Below are 9,963 nucleotides of genomic sequence, written 5' to 3'. Positions count from 1 at the left end.
AAGGTTTTAGTTCACTTTACTGATGCATTTTCCCCCTTTCCCTTTATAAATAACCCCCTTTCTTGAAGCATTTCCTTCTCCAGAAGGTCAGATGTCTCAAATGTACCTCATTGTTTGCTTGCAAAAGATAGAAGCAGAGACTTTAAATTACTTGTGTACTATAGAAGGAGATTTCAGAAGATCTTGCTGTACAGCATGATGTTGGGGTTGGTTTTGTTTTGTTTTGTTTTTCCCATTTATAAAGACAAGAAGTGCTGTTCTTTGTACTTGTATTTCAAATATGTGCAGGGATACTTATTCTTGCTGTCTTAAACGGCTCTATGCTCATAAAATGGTACCTAGGATCTTGAAATTTTATGTTACATAAAAATCACAAGGAAGTTATTGTTATACTCTGGAAGGAGTGAATTTTGAAAAGAGATAAGCTCAAGAAACAAAATTGGCATTTGCCCATGGAGTTTCCATGCTCCAGGATGTGGAGTGTTCAGAACTGGGGCGTTAGTCCATGTCTAGTTAAAGCAGAAAAATTAAAATTATACTTTAAGTAAGGAAGTGTTTACTTGCCAGAAATGTCTAATGTCTAAGTGATGGATGGGTCATGGCTGTATTTCTTTCATGCTGCAGTTAAGATCCTAGCAGTAGTGACAGTCTTTCTCAATTTAAATTAAATAAATAAAACATCTCTGTTATGATATTATGAGAATGTTGTTTTCAAAAAAAACCTTTTAACAGTTAAGGTCTATAAATGCTGGAAACCAAAGACCAACTGTTTCCACAAAGAATAAAACAAGCTTCTGCTTAGCAAACCCAGTTCAGAAGACACAGTCACATATTCCATACATAGAATCATAGAATCATTAAGGTTGGAAAAGACCTTCACGATCATCTAGTCCAACCAGCCCTCTACCAACAATGTCACCCACTAAACCATGTCCCTAAGCACCAGGCCCAGTCTTTCCTTAAACATCCCCAGGGACAGTGACTCCAACACCTCCCTGGGCAACCCCTTCCAATGCCTGACTACTCTTTCTGAGAAGTAATGTCTCCTAATTTCCAACCTAAACCTCTCCTAGCACAACGTGAGGCCATTTCCTCGAGTCCTATCAGTTATCTGGGAGAAGAGGATAACCCCCAGCTCCCCACACCTTCTTTTCAGGTAGCTGCAGAGAGCAATAAGGTCTCCCCTGAGCCTCCTCTTCTCCAGATTAAACAACCCCAGTTACCTCAGCTGCTCCTCACAGGATTTGTGTTCCAGACCCTTCACCACCTTCGTAGCCCTTCTCTAGACACGTTCCAGAGCCTTGATGTCCTTCCTGTAGTGAGGGGCCCAAAGCTGAACAAAGTATTTGAGGTGCAGCCTCACCAGAGCAGAGTACAGGGGTCAATCACCTCCCTGCTCCTGCTGGCTACACTATTTCTGATACAAGCCAGGATGCCATTGGCCTTCTTGGCAACCTGGGCACGGTGCTGGCTGGGTTCAGGTGAGCATCAATCAGCACCCCCAGATCCTTTTCCTCTGCACAGCTTTCCAGCCACTCTGCCCCAGGCCTGTAGCACTGCATGGGGTTGTTGTGGCCAAGGAGCAGGACCCAGCACTTAGCCATGTTGAACCTCATCCCATTGGCCTCTGCCCATCAATCCAACCTGTCCAGGTCCCTCTGCCTACCCTCCAGCAGATTGACATTTCCCCCCAACTTGATGTTGTCTGAAAACTTACTGAGGGTACACTCAATTCTCTCATCCAAGTCATCAATAGAGATAATAAAGAGAATGGGCCCCAACACCAACCCCTGGGGAACACCACTGGTGACCAGTCGCCAGCTGGACTTCACTCCATTCACTACTACACTCTGGGCATGACCAGCCAGACAGTTTTTAACCCAGCAAAGCATGCACCTGTCCAAGCCATTGGCTGCCAGCTTCTCCAGGAGAACATTAACAGCTATGTACCCACAAAGTAGACTTGGTCTTGCAATTTTCATCCACAAGCATGTTTTTTTTGTTATGATTATTGTAATGTTATTTTTGTGTGTGTAGGTTGTGTTACAGGCCATGGATTCCTTTTATTTTCACAGGTCCTGTGAAAATATCTTCAAATTTAACTAATATTAACATCACAGAGCAGCAGACAACATGCAACAATCATGAATCTCCAGTAGAACTAGGTATACTGGCTTCCACCTGAGTGTATAGCCAATCCATTGGGTTGTGTGCTGGTGTGTGTGTGTGTGTAAAAGCAGCAGTGCACATGCACAACCTGCAGATCCAGACTCTTTTGTCCATGTATGAACATTTGTTATTATTTGTCCCCTATTTTTCTGGGCATCATTGAGAAAAATACATAACCTATTCATATGATAAAATAAAGTCCTACCTATTGTTTAGCTGAAAACAAAACAAAACAAAACAAAAAAAAAAAACAACAACAACAACAAAAACAAACAAACAAACAAACAAAATATATATATATAACCATATTTAAAATAAATCGTGAATAGTAACCTATGAGAACAAACAGTAGCCTCACTTCCTGGCTTCATTTAGAGTAATGCCAGCCACAGGCTGTCCTTGAAGATTGTTTATGTGCATGGGATTTCCCTAAAGGGAGGGTCTGTCATCACTGCTCTGCTAGTTTCAGACTTCAGCCACCATATACTTTGTCAAATGTTGTGTGGTACAAAAGCCCAGTCACAGCAATTTGTTCCTCAGCCTTCATCAACTGTAGTGTAAGGCGGGGGAGAGGTTAGAAACTGCAGTTTATTTTAGCCAGTGATGAACACTATGGGCAGACCAAATTCCCTGGGTGGTGTGCTCATTATCAGTAACACTTTTTGAGGTAAGGCAAACAGTAGCATTGAGGGAAGCATGCTGTCCCTCTAGCTGCCCATTACTGAGGCTGACAGCCTGCAATCCAGCTGCAACACTTGGCACTTGGTTCAAAGGGCCTTAGTTTAATATTAGTTGAATAGGATGGGTCAATAAGAGGTTAGAGACAATTGAATATTAATAAATAATAAAGGAATGAGAGCTACAAATGTTTGACCCATTCCTGCTGATCTGATATCGATCTTAACTGGAAAAGAAATGTCAAACCGTTCCCCACCCAGAGGTCTAGAAATGATTCTGATGTCTGTCAGTAAAAGATAAGGATCAGGCCAGTAATAAATTAGCAGAGTGACAGGGAATAAAGCATAAACAAACTAAGAACAATAGTTACTGTGTGTCATCTACAAATACCATGTGCTTATTTGATAAAGCACATCCTGCTTATGTCTGCTTCTGCTCCAGTGTGGGCATGCCATAGAGACTTGTCCTGGGTAGGGAGGTTGGACACCAGGAGACTGCTTAGTGATAAGGTTGCAGGTTCTTGGAACTGCAACTGTGGCAACATGGAGGGAAGATTGGAGGCAATGGGTTTGCTCTACACAGACTTTCCATCCCATTCCTTTCCATTCTGACTGTGTAGTGTCAGTCCTGCATATTTTACCCTGAGAGCACCCAAATGTATCTATGTAGGACTTTAGGCATCAATCTATCATTTCCAGTTCAAGAGTGGATCTTCAAAATCCCCACTGTGCTGTGATTAGCCATCCAGAGACAATTCCCCTACACTCCCCTTTTCCTACCTGTAAAGCAATCTACATTTTTCCCACTAGACCCCCATGTACACCTTGACATCAAATTTAAGAACCTTCCCTCCTGTATTATTCTTATCCTCTGATCACAGGTCAATCGAACAGCCAGTCACACCACTGCATGAAGTCTTGCACAGAATGCAGTCAGATGGCACACCAGGGAAGTCCTGTAGCCTGAACACTACAGTATTTTTCACAACGAAGCAGAGCTGTGCTGCAGTGATTATTTCTGTATTTTAAATCCAGTGGTAACATTTTTTTTTTTCAGAAGAGACTGATACAGAAACCTACGTAAGATTGCTTCATCTTTTCCAGAAGCATGAGGTTTTTGCTTCATATCCCTGCTCCACAATCTGACAGAGGAAGGATTTGAACTTATATATCTGACATTCAAGTAAGCATATTAATCACTAAGCTGTCTTTTTTTCTTTTCTTTTTCTTTATTTTCTTTCTTTTTTTTTTTTTTTTTAATATTTTTTTTAAGGTAGACTGACTACATATCGCTTTCCTGATTTACTGGAAGTATACTAACTGGGGATTTGGTCTCAGCAAAACTCCTTTCCTTCATACTTCCAGACAGAAAGCCCTTAAGTATGTCTCCATCCTCAGCTGAGTTAGGAACATAGTGCATTTGACAGATTGTTCCTTTGAAGTCAATCCTAAACTGAGATCTGTCTGCTATATTCAGATTGCTTTACAAAGGAAAGAGCTCTCACCAAAACATCTAGAGAAACAGTGCTTTTTGCTGAAATGTTCTGTGTTTGCCTCTTGCCACTTCAGAATCAGGATGGCAATATTTGCTGCTGTAAAGCCAGTGAGAATCATTCCCTTTTAAATGTATTGGTTTTAGTCTTAGCTGATCTTTGCACCAATGTATGAAAAAGGGATTTTTAATTCTTTACAGTTTAAATATTAAAAAAAAAAAAAGGGGGGGGGGGGGAAGAGGAGGAGAAAAAATCTCAGTAATTCCCCCAGACTTTATATTTCATTTTAATAAAATTTAGGGCAATGAATACACTTAATCTCAGCTAAAATCTCAACATTATATTTTAATAAAGATGCTGAAATAATTATGACTTCAAGTTACTGCTCACAATTGGTAGCATTTCCAGGGGAAACAGGAAGGGGGCTGGGTCAGTATTTTTAATTTAGCCAATTCTTTGGTGGAAGACAGACAAGGGAGACAGCCAGAAGAGATAAAGCTTCCAGTTCTGAATCCCCCCTGCCAGAATAGCCATATTAATCACTACAGAGAGAATTTATCATGTCCTTCTGACACTGTAAAGATTAGCTTCCTGGTTTAATTATAATTGGTTGTACAACATACACAATATATATATATATATAATTTTTTCTAATGTGGGGGGAATTTCCCATGCTTATGAAAAAAGTCTGAAAGAGACACTGTTTTCTCCCAGGCAAATAAGTAAAACAAGATTAAGAAATCTTAGAATAATTTAAATTACTTTTTTTTTTATGTTAAGCAAGTGTTACATGAATCATCTTTCCTTGAAAAGTAGGCTTTATATAGACCTACAGCTTTAGACTTTAAGTTTAAACTTGTATAATCACACGTATTAACTGCATGTGTATATGCAATGCCAGTTCAAAGATGTACTTAAATACATTCATTGCTGATACACTGGATTTATGGCAACTGGATGAGAGGACCATGAAACCTTGCTCTCATAGTTCCCAGAGGGCCTGAACTGCCTCTACTGTTCAGTAGTCTTGTATGCTTGTCACCATTAAGGTTCCTCCTAATTTATTTGTCTGTGTGTGACAAATGACCTCTTGAATACAAATGTGGGACTTGCAGCCTTAGATCGCATGGGCCCAGTAATGGGACAAGAAAACAAATGTCTGTAAGACCTTTATGTGCTTTTGGCATTCTGAGTCTCACTCAGTCTGTGGTATAGCTTTCTATAGATTCATGGCATCTTTACATCATGTTATGAAGTAAGAAAAAGTTATTTTGCAGTGTAAAATGTGTTCCAGGCCAGGGAAGCATAGCTGCATCACTGGCTAAGACCTCTTATACAAAAGGAGCAGACTGAAAATGGACCTTCCCGATCCCCCCAATCCACCCTTAATTTTGAAATCTGCCACACTCAAGGGAGGGCAGAGGAGTGAGGGGAGGTAGGAGAACGGCACGGGGACCGCTGGGAATCATTCCTTATGTGGCCAAGAGCAGTTGTGCACCTCCTGCTCGGGAGGAGAAGCCTCAGGGGAGGAACCCTGCCAGGCTGGACCTCTCCCTGTGCTCCAGGCCTGGATAGAAGACATGGAGAGGGCAGATGGAGGTGGGTTGCGTCTCATCTTCCCCATCCTGGTTTGTGTGTCTGCAAGCTAAGGCATTTGCATATGGATTTATGGGAAGCCTGAATGTGTGTTGGCCTGAAATGTTACCGCCCTCCATGCACAGCCTCTCCTTTCCCAACTGCCCAAGGGCAATAACATCAGAGGGAGGGCCAGGACAAATCAAGGGGTTCTGGTCATTCCCCTGGTGCACCCAGACATTTCATCTCTTTCCTTTCTTGGGCATTGCATTGTTAAATGAACACTGTACCTGGTGGTGTGTATAACCATGCCCAGCATGTGCTGCTCACTTCTGTGGCTCCTCTGCGAGACACAGTGACCCCCTCAGGAGGTGGAAGTGCCATGCCATGCCTGTGTCAAGCTGCAACATGTAATGTTGCAAACATCCTCAAAAGTCATACGCATTTGCAGGAATAAAACCCAATTGCTCCTGTGCTGACAGAAAGTAAATTCAAAAGTGTGGGTAAAATGGCATCATTTTTGTACCTCAGTAGGAACAACAAATTTTTTGCAGCCGTCTCCCATATTTTCTAAGGTGACCTATTTGACTCCAACTTGTACTTCTCAGTGTGTTTTATAGATTACCCCTAGTGCACATAAACAATAGATTCCCTGCCTGAATGCACAAGGTCTCCCTGCATGGAATTTGTGCCATTTAAAACAACTTTCCGTGCCTGAAAAACAGCGAAAGAGGCTGAGTGAGCAGGGATCATGGCAAAACTGTGAAAGATGTGCTTGAAAGCTGATCTAAAGTGGTCTACCCAAGTGTATGCACAAAAGAACAACTGTGCACAAATGTGCATACTTGGAAAACAAAATCCTTACTTCCATTTATAGCAGTGTGAATTTTTCCACTAGTTTTGGAAAGGCTAGAATACCATTTAAAGCATATCAGAAAGCAAAAATTAATAGTTTCTGGAGAAGACATTGAAAAGGGAATGTCAAAAAAATTTTTCTTAGAAAGGAGAAAACAGCATTTCAATTTTAGAAGAATGCATTAAAAAAATCTATTTCAGTCTAACATTGTCTTGTTACTATAGAGAGCAGAAGTGAAAAATGGCTATTATCCAGTAAAGAAGTAGGTTACTGAAATTACTGGGGAATTAGTATTTCAGCATGTCCAAGACTAATTCTGATTTCTGCTTTTAAGATAAAAAGATTTGATATAGAATTGTAGCATGATATTATATTTCCTATAGTTTATAAGCAGGTGTAGATTATAAGCATTAAAAACAAAAAAAAAAAGTACACGATCTGGTGGGAGGCTGGTAGAGATTATTGATGATAGGACATGACTCTCCTCCGCTTCTTTGTCCTTAACACATTGATTTTTAAGTTGAATAGTCTCAAGTTGTCACTCCTATGTCTAGGCAAGGAGTCCAGATTAATTCTCATTCCTGCAATCATCTGCTTGATAATGGCTAAAGACTTGTTGACCGTGGGGTAACATGCAGTGTTGTACAAGTTTTGCAGAAGAAGCAAGCAGCTATTTTTCCAGCACTATCTGCCTGCCACATAGCTTCAAAAGGAAAGTATAAAAAAAGGAGACAGGCAAAAACTGAATTTATTGTCTTGATTTTATATGGATAAGTCCCAGGCAGCACTGAAAAGCAATGAAATCAAGCACAAAGAAAGGTTCGTCGTATAAGCTGTTTATTTTGTTCTTTGTTTGCAATTCTTGTGAATACAAAATTGAAACACTAAGCAGCTGTCACCTCCTGTTTGTGCCTTAGAACAAAAGCCCTACAAAACCTAGAGTTTTGCATGGTTCTCTAACAAAACCATAATTCAAGGCTGTCCTTATCTGAACAAAACTTACTCTTTTCCCAAAATACTGTAGCAAAGTAGGCAAATTCTACTTCCAGGCTTTCTGTTGGCTTTGTAGATCAGGTATACTGATAACACTATATCTCCTCTTTCTGTATCACAGTCTGAAATCCCTAACAAAATCCTCCTGGGCAAACATCAGCATTCTCCTTGAAAAACAAATTCTATAGCAACAATGTTATCCATTTTTCATTCTATTTATTGTTTCATTTTTAATTTTTAAAAATACTTTAAAATAATCTTGACAAAGACTGTGAATAACACATTAGCATTGATATTTGGGAATAAAATCCCTGAATAAGTAGAGAAGGATCCTGGCATCCTCATTTTATTTCTGAATTTATCCTAAAGAATACTGCAGGGTGGTACACAAACAAAAACAAGAAAATGTTTAACTTTAACTGATATCTATTTCTTGTACTAACTAAAAAAATAAACTAGTTGGCTCAGTTGAAGTGAATAATTAAGTGAGTGCAAGTGTATGGTTAAACTTTTGGGGAAATTCTTTTGCTGATTTGATTATTATGGAGCAGGAGAAAGATGAGGGAGATAACTTGGAGGTCTTTGAAGGCACTGGTCTGGGAGAACTGAGGCTGCTGCACTGTCTTTGAGGGGTCAAACAGAAAGCCACAGCGTGTCTTCTATGCTTAGAAAACATGCCAAAGAGTCAGTCTAGGAAAATCCATTGCTTTAGCATTATGAGGTCAAAAGATGCTTAAGAGGAAATATTATGGTTGCACTTAAACACAGCCATCTGGGAAGTGTACATCTAGAAAATGTTTGTGAAGTCTTTGACTAGTAGAAATCCTTTTCAACAGGTCTTTGTAAGCTGTGTTCTTTGAATTCAATGTCCTGAAGGTATCTAATAGGGTCTGAAGAAAAAAAAAAAAATCAATGAAAATATCTTTGATTACACAACTAAAATTTATTGCTGTGTGAGGCCTCAAAAGCTGTTTCCTAAATTTTTCAAAGTCTTTCAAAATTAAATGAAGGAAAATATTGCTTCTTCTGCTAAATTTCAAAAGACAATATCAAAGAGAGAAAGAAAGAGCTGCTTCTGTTGCCTTAATAGAGATGCATTCATAACAGTGCAGAACTCTGAATGTCAAGATTTAAGTGCCTCAAATACCAATATTGACAGATTTCTCCAGAGATCACATGCAGTTATATTAACTAAAAGAGTAAAGTACTGTTTCTGGAAGATGTTTAATTTTTTTCAGCTCCCTCTGAACTTAGTGGAAAAGATAAGGGTGTCCAGGGCAGGAGAAATTAGAAAGGTATTGGATAATGGCATTCATCATCATCTTACTTCCTAAAATGCAAACTCCTTTGGGTTTCTTTTTGTCTCTCATCACTTCTACATTAAAGCTCAGGGAAAGGGTAGAATATTAAAATGCCATCCAATTTATAATTGGTTATGAAAGTCAATTCACAGATGACCTTGAAAAAGAATTAATCCAGCAAGCTTATAAAAGCAGATGACCCAGTCATTCTGATTAACATCAGAGCAGGTGATGGAACAGCAATGGGGTGGGGGTGAGGGGAGACAGAGGAGAGAGACTAAAACACCCAGTGTGTTAAAGGATCTCTTTAGAATGTTTCTCTTGCCTTTCGCCCTGCCAAAAAAAAAAAAAAAAAAAAAAAAAAAAAAAAAAAAACTTTTGAGCCAGCAGTATAAATGTATTACAACTTTAACATCTAGTCAACAGCTCTTACTAGAAGTAAAATGGGCAATTTAAAATTCTGTCAAAGTATTATTAATTTGAATTTTCCATATAAGCAGAAGATACTACATATTAAAAATTTAAGTCAAATGAACATTCAAGAACTGAGAATTTATTTCTAGGTTTATTTGCTTGTCTTTTAAAACAAAATTTATAAAGTAAGTTTAAGACAAAATTTATAAAGTAAGTTTAGTTTGGGAAATTTAAGCTGTATGGAGTAATGGGGAGAATGATGAGAGAAATGTGTGTTTTATTAACATTGTTAGAATATAAAGTAGGATGCTCTGAACACTGGTTATACAATATTGGTTAATATTATCTTTAAAATACAGATTTTTTGACTTTTTAAAGTTTTGTTTTGTTTTTAAATCAGACAGCTATGAATCTTTAAAAGTTCCATCTTAGATTGTGTTCCTGGAGGCTTTCTGGTGAAATATGTAAAATCCAAACAGAATAGA

The sequence above is a fragment of the Aythya ferina genome, assembly GCF_964211825.1.
Source record: "Aythya ferina genome assembly, chromosome: 5".
In the NCBI taxonomy this organism is placed as follows: domain Eukaryota; kingdom Metazoa; phylum Chordata; class Aves; order Anseriformes; family Anatidae; genus Aythya; species Aythya ferina.
The sequence above is the reverse complement of the archived record's forward strand: the minus strand, read 5'-3'. Positions refer to the sequence as shown.